This window comes from Strongylocentrotus purpuratus, unplaced genomic scaffold (assembly GCF_000002235.5).
Source record: "Strongylocentrotus purpuratus isolate Spur 01 unplaced genomic scaffold, Spur_5.0 spur5_scaffold_13, whole genome shotgun sequence".
NCBI lineage: Eukaryota > Metazoa > Echinodermata > Echinoidea > Camarodonta > Strongylocentrotidae > Strongylocentrotus > Strongylocentrotus purpuratus.
In genome coordinates this window covers 16,023,886-16,036,877 of record NW_022145598.1, presented here as the reverse complement: position 1 = coordinate 16,036,877, position 12,992 = coordinate 16,023,886, and the positions used below count along the sequence as shown (strand labels likewise).

At 36.1% G+C, this 12,992-nt stretch overlaps 1 protein-coding gene across 3 annotated transcripts in view; it reads right to left on the bottom strand.

Moving 5' to 3' along the window:
- LOC105436929 (focal adhesion kinase 1) overlaps nt 1–12,992 on the bottom strand; it is a 136,884-nt gene that overhangs the window by 114,111 nt on the left and 9,781 nt on the right. For all 3 annotated transcript variants that reach the window (XM_030983011.1, XM_030983012.1, XM_030983013.1), the window contains exon 2: nt 12,303–12,357. The gene's annotated coding sequence lies outside the window, so the exon portion shown is untranslated. The remainder of the gene's footprint in view (nt 1–12,302; nt 12,358–12,992) is intronic.

Sequence of the window (12,992 nt, the reverse complement as noted above, 5' to 3'; positions counted from 1 at the left end):
TAATGCAATGTTCCATGCCCCCCCCCCTTTGATAATTAAAAATACATTTATGCATATGGGTGGAGTAGCCTTTCTATGAAACCCTTTTGGTACCCCCCCCCCCTTCTCCCTCCATTTTAACTTTAAAACTGTATTGTACAGGTGTATGGTCCATGCTTTAATTTTTTTTTTTATTCACTTTTCCCTCAGATATTTAAAGAATCAATGATATCGCTTTGGGCATTCTTGCTAGCCTTCCAAAGTAGTCTTCATCTCCATCATCATGGGATGAAGGAAAGTACATCTCGCTGTGAAAGTGAGTGAAGACTACTCGACATGTCTGATCCCTCCTGTGGTCTGCTTATGTTGGTTACCAAGGCAATGACAAACCATCCCAATGAACCAGTCTAAAAAGAGAGAACCCGATTTCAGTTATTTCTATAAAGTTGAATGAAACATTGTAGTACTACATGTACAATTGTAAAATGCAGCTTGAAATCATGTGTGGCCTGCAAAATTTCATTAAGTATTTTGACTTGAAGTAACTGCTTTAGTTCCACTTTGTTCGAATGTGTGACCCTCAATATCCAGGATGTATAAAAGCATATCTCAATAAACCCGGAAGCCACAAAGAAGAAGTTAAAGAGAATCTGATTATCTCCCTCCCCTTCATCCATTTCTCTATCCTCCCCTCTTTCCCTCTTTCCCTTCCTCCCTCCTTCCCCATCCCTACTCTCTGCCCCATCCTTCCTTCCCTCCTTCTCCTCATCTTTGTTGCATCCCTCTTTCCTTCCCTCTTATTTCTATCCCTGCATATAACACTATACTGCTTCCTAGTTGTACAGTGTTTCTCTTGCCAGTAGCATTAATGCATTGCTCCTATAATGTAGTTTCTCTACAAGCCCATGCAGAAGCCAGAAGCTGCATAGTACTTCAGACAGAATTCTGTTTAGAAATCTCCATCCTTCCCTTCTGACTGGCCTCTCTCCTCCACTCCTTCCCTCTTTCCCTTAATCATCCCCCCCCCCTCTCTCTCTCTCCCTCTCTCTCTCTCTTTCTCTCTCTCTCTCTCACGTTGCTCCTATGTATTTTGCTTCCTATATTTTGCCCTCAGCATCCAGGGTACATAATAGTTTCTCTACCCTGCCCAGAAGCCACAGAGGAGTACTTTAGACTGTATACAGAATCTAATTATCTCTCTCCATCCCCCTCCCTCCCTGCCTCACTTCCCCATTCCCTCCATCTTCTCCTTCCTCCTGTCCTCCCTCCTTCTCTCACTTGCTCCTCCTTCCCTCCTCCCTCCCTTCCTCCCTCCCCCTCCCTCCCTCCCTCCCTCCCTCCCTCCCTCCCTCCTTCCCTCCATCCTGCTTCTCTCCCTCCTCCTTCCCCTCCTGCCCCTCTCCCCTTCTTCATTCCTTTTTTTCACCCTCTATCTATAATTTGCCTATCCAGTGTAATCTTTGCATTGATTTACACTAGATAGTAGATACATTTGTAAAGCTTAAGTTCTACTTTGTTTCAATATCTTCCCTTACTTAGCGTCCATGATATATAATAGTTTCTCAGACAAGCCCAGAAGCCACAGAGTGGTACTCAAGACAGAATCTGATTACCACCCGATCAATCACCCAAAGATGGTCTGTATTGTCTGTCATAACAAACTCTGTTTCTCTTTCCAAAACGTGAGAAGATCTGCAATGATTTATCTCAACTTTAAGAAAGTGTTCTTCTCAATATTTCTCTCTGCTATGTGCTAGGCACATATAGAGATGGACACAATATCAAATTTGGTTGCATAATTTAATAAGAAAAATTGGCAATTGCTATTACATGTAAAATTACTACCATACACAGGAAATATTTTCACGAGATACATGTACAGGGGGCTTACATGTAACTTCTGGAAAATCAGAATTTTTTGCAACATGAAGTTTGTGTGAACTGCAAAGATTCAGTGATGCGATTAAATTATTTCAGTGCATGAAACTTCCCAGAATGTGGATGATTAACACAAAGTTGAATAAAAGCTTCCTGCAAGGAAAGTTACATGATTAGTAACTTTTCATGACCTTAGGGCACAAACAAAAGAATAATTTTTAAAAAAAATTGCTAACAGAGTGATGAAGCTCTCCAACAGAATTATTATGAATATGTAATGAATATGTAATCAAAAAGTATACACACAATAGTAATAATAACAGTGAAGCTTCATTATTACTATTATTATTATTAAAGATAAACTTGAGTTCTGGTAAAAAAAGAAAATGAATTCTCACAGAATCTAATGAAACTTACACTGAATGTTCAAGATTACAAATAAATGTCATGTGCCAAACAATTTTGGAAGAAAATGTATACTGGATGAGTAATGAGCATAGAAAGATAAGGAAATCAGGGTAGTACTAGCCCCGACACCATGTGTGCTGTCCCATATACATCTTTCTGTGTAAGTAATTGTTACTTTACCAAGACTGGGCCAAATTTATGATGATTTTGATGACTCCAGAACCTTGCATTACACACCATTACTTGCATGCAGTTATGATCAACTTTTCTGATCCATTCCACACCTTTTCTTTCACAATGTAATCACATTACCAGAACTCAAGTTTATCTTTAACTACTACAGCTCAAGCATGGCCAGCATTGCAGTGCTGTAGCATTTTAAGGAATTCATTCCTGCCAAGTACCCATTTACCTCACCTGGGTGGAGTGTGGCAATTGTCAAATAACGTCTTTCAAAAGGACATTAGCGCTGCAACAGGGATTCGAACCCCATACCTTGTGGTTCAGAGTCCGGACACTTATCCACTGGACCACAACACCTCCACTGTGTTATTTGTTCTTCTAAATACTCCATGAACAAGTAAGAATTGTGGAAACAGTTATTTCAATCACACATGTATGGGCACTGAGAGGTCAAAAGTCTGAGTTTCGTCTGAGGCATAATGTAATTTACACCATTCAGCTATTCTGGGAATGCTGACAAATTTCAATGCTACTTCAATTTGTCTCACAGAGCAATATCTTTACTACTGTGTCAAGTGATGTGAGCAAAACTATTCTACATACACCCTGTACATGTACATTTACATGTACATGGCAACTCAACTCCTTTTAGCCTTTAGGAGATAGAACTACCAACCTTTTACAGGAGGCTACCTCTTTTTGGCTATCATGCTTTGAATAATAGATTATTTATAAACAAATAATTGATCGAGGATTAATGAATCGAAGAAAAAAAAATTATGTTCCGCTATCCCATGCTGGATACAATTCAGGCAGCATCGCTGAGCCACACCTACATGTATTGTATATGATGTTGGAATGTACACTTTCTGGCTTGATCAGTCAGTAAACATTATTGTGATTGTGTGTTTCATTTGAGGTGTTCACACTTGTACAAGCATTGCTTTTTAGTGGACCCCTCTGTTTCCAATATGTATTTCTGCATTTGTTGTAAATGTTTATAATTGATTTGTAATGTTTTGTTGGAAACATAAATAATTGAACTGAAATTGAAATCCTAACAGGAAACTTGGGATCAGCAACAATACATTATCGAGAAAAAAAGGGAAAAAAGAGTATCCACTATTGTAAATTGATTTACATGTACATGTATATGATATGTTTCCAAACAGAATGATTTGTTAGATTGCATTGTAAATTGATTTACATGTATATGTTTATAAACAGAATATTGATGTACATCAATGAAGTTTAATAAATACAATACAATACACTATTAGTAGCAGCAGGTACATTAACATCTGTATGCACTGCACATGTACTGTACATGATGTACATGTCGTGTAAGGTAAAAAAAACTACAAATCAATTATCTCATTTGCAACCGCCCTCTCTCTGTTCTTCTTACATTTAATTATTTCCGGCTATCGTTTCAATTTGCCGATGAGCTCTACCGCAGAAATGCACAGAAGCTGTACGTGCATTGAGTTACGCTTCAACACCAATTAGGCATGTGAGGAATTAACTGCTCAATGTTGCTAGTCTGCTTGGTTCAAGACCCGATTGTTTCCAACTGAAACTTTGACACAAACTTCCTACAGTTAGTACAGCACATGTACATGTAAATTGTAGCAGAAAAGGGTCTGATATTAAAGACTACATGTAGGTTTACATGTTTCATTGACAAATTATTTTTCCCATCAATAAAAAAGACTTTTTCTTACACTTTTGAAGAAAAAATGGCTTTATCACATACAATTTGGGAGTTTTTTTTCCTTCCATAACTCAAATATGTTGACTGATTTGAGGATATATTGTTTAATTTGTACAAAAGGTGAGGTCATGAGAAAAACATAATTACAAAATTTTGGAAATGAAGGCCTATACATATATGTACATTCATTATGTAGAGGATAGACACGATTACCAATGAATTATCTCCAGATTTTTGACAATTTCATGAATGTCACAACTTTAAAAGTACTATGTCCCTTTTGCAGCCAACCTCAAATGCTGTAGAACTTTGCAGGAATTATGAATATGTTATGTATGTCCTATCTGTGAAATTTAAACGCTAGCAGTGTCCTCATAATTAAATTATGCAAGGAAACCCGTTTATTTGCTAGACTTCACTGTCAGACACTATTGAGTGACTGACTGGCTTTTTTCTTCTTAGTTGTAAAGGGTACATAAGCATTTGTCTACATCAATAACCCACTTCTTGTGATGGCCAAGATTAAACTGATTGAATCTTTGCGCAGCATAAAACGTATTACCATTCGGTACAATTGTCTGAAAATCAAGACTATTACTTTTGGGCTCTATAGCCCTAAAGTCGATTTGACAACTAATAGTCGTTATTTTCCCACTTAAAGACATTTTCAAGCCCCACCTTTTTTATGGAAGTTCTAAATTAGTATTATCTTTCAAATGCAGTTGGAATTTAACTTTTTTAATTTTTTGGCCTGCAAATGGGACATAGTACCTTTAAACTGTGTATTTAACTTTTTTTTTTTCTGTCAAAAATTTACAGGGATGAGAATACAGACTACAGGTGTACATGTCAATCTAAATTAATTCATACAGTACGTCAAACATTTATGACTGACAGAGATCACCATGTTAGGCTTTTCGGTTCTATGCTTGTAGTAATTGGATTAATTCATCCATGATCACTACAAATATGCCATATTTACAGTCCTGACACCATTTGAAGTACCGGTATCATCACTTTTTTTTGGACTACACCCTGTACTTCATACTACTAGAACAGCCCATTAAAAAATAGTTCTGATTTTTGGGGTGCTCTGCATACGATCGCACATTAAGCTTGGAGAGTCACGTGACCAAAATCCGGAATAATTTCCTAATTTTTCAAGGGCAGGCATTTACACCTCAAAAATTGGTCAAATTTCTGCCGGTTTAAAAAAGAAGAAAAAGAAATACATTCCAGTGGTGGATTTTTTAATTTTCGTTTTTGTTGTTGTTGTGTTTGCTATAGCAAGTACATGTATCAAAGAAACACCGATATGTGAGAAAAATTGATGATTTTTGCATACAGTGTAAATGAAGCTATTTGTGTCAGGCTTTTCAGCTTTATGCTTGTAGTAATTACCTTAATTCATCCATGATCACTACACATATCGTGTTTTTAAAAAAATACAATAATTGTTACTTTTAAGATCCTGCTTGCACACAAATTGGACAAATGTTAGATTGCCCTGTAAGTATTTAAGCAGATTTTTATATCTTTTTAATCTACCAAATAAATGCAAAGGGATGAGACTTCAGACTACTTGCATTACAGTAATTCATATTCATACAAGTACATTGTACTTCGTAGTTATGTATGACCGAGACGGAGAGCTTCGTGATGAGTTTGTCGGTTTTACGCTTCTGGGTTGGTAATTGGATTTATTCATCCATGATTACAGACAAATGACAGAGTACAATAGATAGCTCAAGAGGGTCTTCTGTACTGTTCATTCAGAGATGTGCGATGTGATTTACATTAGTCAAGGTTGATTTTACACATACAAGTACAATGTGTACATGCACATTCTTAGGATTTGAGGAGAGAGAGAGGTGAGAGAGAGAGTGAGAGAGAGAGAGTGAGAGAGAGACAAAGGACAAGCATGTTTGTTGTATGTTCAGTTCCGCATTCTCATCAACAACACTCAGGAGCTACAGTAGCTGGAATGAAATCATGCTTGTTTCATAGCAAATCCCTAAAATTTCTCAAAGACAACAAAGTCATTTTCTTTTAATAGACTATATAATTTCTTATCAAAGCAGGTTCATATTAAGTATAGTGTACATCACTTCATCGTGTGCAGGGAGTTTTTTGTAATATAGATAATCATGATAATTTATGATTATGTTTTTGTTGTATTTACCTATTTGAGTTCATAGAGAGACATTAGTTTATTATTTGTGCATTTATAAATAACAACATTTCAGAAGCCTCAAGGAAATTGCATGCTTAACCTCTGGCTGTAAAAGTTATATCATTTATTTATTAAATTAATAACAAAAATGTGTATCAAAGTGCATTTTGATTACTTGCATGAACTGCAGATTCACCAAGTTTGTGACCTAAGGCCTGTTGGAAGTACAGAAACAACATAAACAGGTATGTATGATGTACATGTACATTGTACACACAAAATCAAATACAATGTCTGCATAGTATATACCGGTCAAATCAAACCATTTAGGAAAGGTGACCTCTTGTTTACAATTTATTGCTGAGTGATAAGGAAAGGAAAGAATTTGAATGATAGCAAACTTTAGAAGTTGACAATCTGGTCAAGTTCATCCTAATACTATTCAACACTGTGAATACACCTGTACATGACTGCTTTAAGACATCAGCATATTTATTTATGCATAGAACCTGTCCCAAAAAAGGCTGCTGACCATTCCTATTTTTTGATAAATAAATACATACATGTAGTTCCTACTTTGTAGGAAATAGATCCTACTTTTTTATTTCCAAAAGTTCAAACTAATGTTACATGAATGTATGAAGTTGAACCCTCAATTCCTCTCTTTTTTTTTCTCTTGAAAATGTCTCTGAATAAGGTTAGACTTAAAAAATCACTCTGTATTCCTAATTAGATCCCTAATGTTTGCAATTAAAGATAAACTTGAGTACTGGAATGGTAATGCGATTGCATTGTGAAAGAAAAGGTGTGAATTGGATCAGAAAAGTTGATCATATAGCATGTAAGTAATGGTGTGTAATGCAAGGTTCTAGAGTCATCAAAATCATCATAAATTTGGCAGAGTCTTGGTAAAGTAACAATCACTTACACAGATAGATGTATATGGGACAACACACATGGTGTCGGGGCTAGTACTACCCTGATTTCCTTATCTTTCTATGCTCATTACTCAGCCAGTATACATTTTCTTCCAAAATTGTTTGGCACATGACATTTATTTGTAATCTTGAACATTCAGTGTATTTTTCGTTAGATTCTGTGAGAATTCATTTTCTTTTTTTACCAGAACTCAAGTTTATCTCTAAGGTTGATAAATCCAGCTATGGTATTGCCGCACATGTGCAATACTGTACCCTCGTGTAAACTTTCTCATACTGACAATACATGCTCTTTAAAACAGCTTTAATAATTGAACTACTATGCCTGTACATGTACATACTTTGATTAAAATTAATCTTTGATGCTGCAGTTGCAGATAGCTTTGATCTTTAATAGACCTACATGTACATTATAATCATGGATGAGCTAGATGTACTGTAGATGTTTATTACAGGATGGCAAGAAATAAAGAAAATGATGGGAATATCTGAGCATGCAAAATTGAAACATCCATTGTCGAGCCTGCATCTTTTTTTTTTATATCAGAATCAATATTCTAGAATAGATCATTATCATTATTCATTACTGAATTAGAACGCACATGTACTGAACATGTAGTTGTAATGTACGTTGCCTTAGGCATCGGTTTTCGGAAGTGGATGCATAACAAATCTGCATTCTATCATTTGTTCGCAAGTGCAGCAAAGTGTGACAGTACAATGAATAGTTGGTTCGCTCGGGCCAGTTTCACAAAACTGTCATAAATCTAAGTTTGTGGACATCCCATAGAAACGTGTGTTAATTCTATAAAACATGTTTCAATGGGATGTTCGAGATGTTAGACTTGTGACGGTTTCAAGAAACTGCACCCTGAGTGCCAGAAAGGGGGCGTTTATTTGATGGCACTAGAGCCAATGAGTATGTCCTCATCGGCTCGAGATTGCCAAATGCAGAGGCGCCAAGGTAAAAGATCGGCAATGCGTGACATTTTCATTTTTCAGCGCGCAAGCGCGCGTGCGAGGGTATAACACACGTATGGGTATGGCGTTTTTTTTTTTTAATCTAGCGCACGCGCCGTGCGTGAGAGCCGTTTTCAGACCCTCCAAATGCGTGACGTCACGCCTAATGCGTGACACTTGGTAGCTCTGCAAATAGCCCGCTATATTTCTGATTTGGGAAATAAGCCTGAAGTTACAAATCACGTTCTCATTAGCTCAAGACTCGAGCTTGAGAAATTAGCTCGAGATATTTTGCCCAGCGTTCGCGCATAGTACAAGTCTTCGGGCTGGTAAAGACGCACCGCACAAATAGCGGGATATTTTGGAAACTAGCCAAAGATATCTTGGGATGATTATCTCGACCAAATATGCCGCTCAATGCAACTGCGAGCTGATGAAGACGCAAATTATCCAGCTAATTCAGCTAGATCGGGATAGTTAAAATAGTGGGTTATTTGGCAATCGCCAGCTGATGAAGACAGGCCTAATAATGCCCTTCTGGCTCTCAGCAGACGATTTATCTATACGTGTATCCTTCATGTACATGTACATGTACAACATCAACAGAACATAAAGTTATTACGCTTGTTTACAACAGAGACGAAGAAAGAATTATATGTTGTGGCCTACATGTAGTGGATAAGACTCTGGACTTTGAAACACAAGGTACAGGATTCGAATACTGCCACAGCACAAATCTCCTTTGGCAAGACATTAATCTACATTTGCTGTACTCGACCCAGGGGCTGTAAGCTGGTACCTGGTAGGATTCAGTCCTTGAATCTTGCTTGAATGCACTGAGCACTGCAGTTGCTGAAGCTAGAGCAAGGTGAATAATATCCAGTCCTTTGGAAGTGCATAGAGATGAATATCTACATGTAGTACATTACCAGTATGTACATGTAATGTACATGATCATAGTGTGAATTGCGCTATAGAGAATGGTTATAATAATAAAGCTGCTTACCAGGGAAAACAAGCAATACATGAACCGGATTGCACCCGAAACTGCCTCACCTCTCTGTCTAGCTAAAGTAACTTGTTGTTGGGGTGTGATTTGGGATGCAGTGCAATACAGTGTATTCACCCATCCCTGCTACTACTCCGTTAATAGTCTTCAGGAACAGACTCTAATTTGACGCTTTTGAGCCTACATGTAGCTCAGTCAGTCTTTAGCTGTGTCCAGAGGAGCTAAATTAGTACAGAGCCTATGCAGTATGCTTTCAGCTTAGTCTCGCAGTGCAGACACTGTTATGCAGAATGACAGACAAGGGTGTATGCCTGCAAACTATACCACAGCACTCTACAACTAGCAGCCGAGTGAGGTCAATTCCAGGGCAGTAGCTACACCTTTATTGCCTAGCTACTAGTTCTCCTATTTTGGATGCAAATCCTCTCTTTCTATCATGAATACAGTAATGCCTTGTCTCACGCCTTAGCGTGAATGGGGAGGGAGAGCAAGGGCGTGATGCAAAGGTTTCCAGGTAGAGTATTAGATGGGCTGATGGTGGCTTAGCGACATCTTTTATCATCCTAATACTATGCTGGCGTACAGTACATGTAAATGTACTGTAAAAGAGGTGTTAGATGCTGCTTGAGGAGTTGTCATTGTTGTTTCTATTCCAATATTCATTCAAATACAGAATATATAGTACTGAAAATGTTACAGAGAGTGGTTCTTTGCAAATGACAAGACTAACAATAATAATAACAATAATAACAATAAGAATAATAATAACAATAACACAAACAATAACAATAATAATAACAATAATAGCAATAACAATTAAATTAAAAATAAAAATAAAAATAAAAATGATGATGATAATAATAAAAAACAAAAGTAATAATACTAATAAAAATGATAATAATGATGATAATAAAACCATTAGGCATCACGATCATTGATTAAACACCTACACTGTACTACACATACATGTATGTAGCACGCCATCCAACCTCCTCCAGACGTTTTCTCATTTGCACAAAAATTCTCCGGGGGGCCCCTTTCTCGGAATATCTTGAGTAGATTCACCAGAACGTGCCCTAGCTGGCATGCTAAATGGAAGCGCTCAGCATGCATTACAAAATATAATTGCTCATCAGTGCTTGCGCTCACATTGCATCGATTATTTTGCTTAGATTTCAGGGAACACTTCATTGGCTCATCGATTGATATCGGTTCATACAGCAAGCTGATATTTGCTGATTTTGTTTTCATGAAATGAGATTTACGATTACCAAGCTTCATGTAAATATTGTAGATCTAATTGGATGATTACTCCCAACAAATAGATTTAATATTTTATGCAAACTTTGGTTATTCAGTCCATTTCATGGCACAATTGAAAAATAAATTGGATAATTGAATGAACTCTATACACTATTATTCTCACCATTAATCAACATATATACTTGAGCATTAGTTTAAACAGATTTCATGTGAAAATGTTAACGTAGACCTGTGTGTATAAAGTTTTTACTGTACATGTGTAATGAAATGTACATGTACATGTACATGTATGTGTAAAGTCATGCACATGTAAATTGTAATGTACCTATACTGTACATGAACAGGTAACAGATTTTTTTTTTTTTTTTAATTTATTTATTCTCCACTCATGGGATGGATTGCCCTTGTCAGCTATAAGCTGTTTTTCAAAGGGGTCCAGGCCAAGATAAACACATACAATCAGAATAATCAATACATGTATATAGGCTACTCATAAGAATAGACAAATGAATGAATACACACAAAATATAATCTACATAATATAAAAAGTAAATCTACAACAACAAAAATAACATCACTATGGGGGAAAGCAACTACAAAAGGGGGAACGTGTCCTTACATGGTAAAAACGGATAAGGGAGTAACAAAACAAAAAAATTACGAATAAGAAGAAAAGAAAGAAAACCGGGGTTCTTGTATTTTTAGCTTAATTTGTTAAATATAGGAGTTAAGAGCAATTATTCATACTCATACCAAGTTTTGTAATCTTTAATATATATTCAAGTTACTACAGGGGTGTATGTGAAAAATTGATTTATCCTTACATGTATTTATGTTATTTGAGAATGTAAAATATCAAAGCTTACATGTACGTCTAAAAGTATTCAACAAAGGCCCTTGAGTTATGAAAAAACTGACAAAAAATATCAAATTTACAAGGGGTATGAATAATTTAGTTGTTAACCTTAAAGGTCGGTTATTTACTGAAATACCATCTACATGTACATGTATGTAGATTTAAGAAAAATATACTATCTGTAGGCCTTCCCATGTATGAAAAAGGGATTATTAACTATTAAGTTTGGGGGCCTTGAGGCTAGTCTTGTGCATACTGTATATATAGTATCATTTTATCAAATACGGTATGTAGGCCATGGTCGCGGAAGGCTAAGATAGGTCGTAAATGAGCCATGACAGATTGCCTTGGACATGTAAACATTTAACCTGGCATATGGATGCTAATTTAATGCATTTAATAAACCAATTCCAACTGAAGTATAAAGTACCATAGACACGTACAGTGTACACACACATGCATGTATTTACAGCATTGGACTCTATCATTAATACATTCTCTTTTTTCTTTTTCTAAAAGTGCATCTCTGGAGACTGCATCTGTAATGATATTAGCGTCAGAAATCTATAGGCCTTCAATTTCATCATTATTATTTGCAATCATAGGCCAATAGTTAACATTATTCACACATACATGTACCCCTTGTAAATTTGATGTTTTTGATGAAAGGTGGACTGGTTGAATTTGGGTTTTTGTTGAATACTTTTAGATGTAACCTTATATACATTGTATATCACGTTTTCAAGAAACATCAATCGGGAGAAATCAAATTTTCACATACTGATACTATACTCCGAAAATGAAAAAAAAACTGGTGAGGGTATGAAGAAATAAGTTATTAACTTTACGTGGAGCAAGCAAATTGTGATGATAAACTAGTATTTTTATCATGTTTGTGGAATTATTATTATACAAAAAATAGTACATCATTCTAGACTTACTATTCAAGTGCCCCAGTCCAGCATGGAGTATCAGACTACCAGAAGGAGATTACAGCTAAAAAGTGAGATAGAAAAATATAAGAAAAATGAACATAAATAACAATACACTTTTGCGAGAGAGGAAGTTACAGTATACACTGTCCATGTACATGTATCTAACAGCATAAATTGGAGATGACCTCACAAGATACATGAACATGTAGTGTACATGTCACAGTGTTGCCAATTTTTGTTTCACTGATGACAACTTCAGTCAATTCATAACTTTCTTATTTTAATCAGATATTGCTCAATCTTTCAATAATTTGTTCCTCTTATTTTTCTGTTTTTATCAAAATTCAACACCATTTTAATCACTGTTAGAGCATGTTGCACAGAGATGCCTAGCCTTCAAAGAAAACCATAAATATCTTTGAGGTTTGAGAATTTTCTCAGGAATTTTTGCCTATTAGAGAGTACATGTATAAAGTACAGTAGTAATAAGTTACATTTGATACAAAAATTACATTTTTTTTCATCAACTCTCAAAGATGTTACCGAGTCACTTTAATACTAGGTTGGACTTCCCCTTTAATAAAATGTGCATGGCCTTCGGGTATCTCCTGTGGCCCTCAGAGTTGAAATTGAAGCATCATGGTTGATTGGTCGGTGAGCCTAATGTAAGAAACAGACACTAGAGATTGTCTCCAC